Below are 691 nucleotides of genomic sequence, written 5' to 3' on the forward strand. Positions count from 1 at the left end.
CTTGTTCCGTTGGAGATCCCGCCGCCACCTGTCTCGCCGGGGGTCCTGCCAACTCCTGGTCCTCTTCCGTTGGGGATCCTGCCGAAGCCTGTCCAACCGGCTCCGGTTCCTGCCCGGACTGTCAGCCCAAACCCCGTCCTCCAGACCCCCTCCACCCACCCCTGGTGGCCCTAGTTTAGTCTTGTAAGTTCTGTTTTTGCTGTCTGTCATTGTTGGTTTCTCGTTTGTCTGTGACTGTGTTCACCGGGGAGTGTTCTGATTTTTGACGTTTAGCCTTGAAATAAAGGATTTTTCAGTGTTATCTGCGTTTGGGTCCTGCTTGCTTCACTCACCGTAACAAAAGTAGGCTACTTTGCAAATATAATTCCTGTTTATTATTATTATCAACACAGTTACTTTTTTATACAGTGAGGTAAATGGTAAATAAATAACTACACACATAACAGTAAAAACATGCACTATACCTGGAACTCAGACTTTTATTTCTAACTAAGCTTATGTCTAAATTGGCTTTATAGTCAAAAACTCGTAGCATATTTCGTGGCGAAACAGGACTCGTATAATGTTGATATAATATATGTTTATATATTATAGAGATATAAAAAATATTAGAAATGTAAACTCCCCGATCATAAACGTCGCCTTAACGTCTGCATGAAGTGTACGTTGCCAGTTATTTACTTTGTCGCAG

General features: G+C 42.5%; 1 protein-coding gene across 1 annotated transcript in view; it reads left to right on the forward strand.

The window, feature by feature from the left end:
* The window catches only part of pkd1a (polycystic kidney disease 1a), a 25,035-nt gene that overhangs the window by 12,219 nt on the left and 12,125 nt on the right, over positions 1-691 (forward strand). The window lies entirely within an intron of this gene.

This window comes from Notothenia coriiceps, unplaced genomic scaffold, assembly GCF_000735185.1.
Source record: "Notothenia coriiceps isolate Sejong01 unplaced genomic scaffold, NC01 NC01_scaffold00011185, whole genome shotgun sequence".
NCBI lineage: Eukaryota > Metazoa > Chordata > Actinopteri > Perciformes > Nototheniidae > Notothenia > Notothenia coriiceps.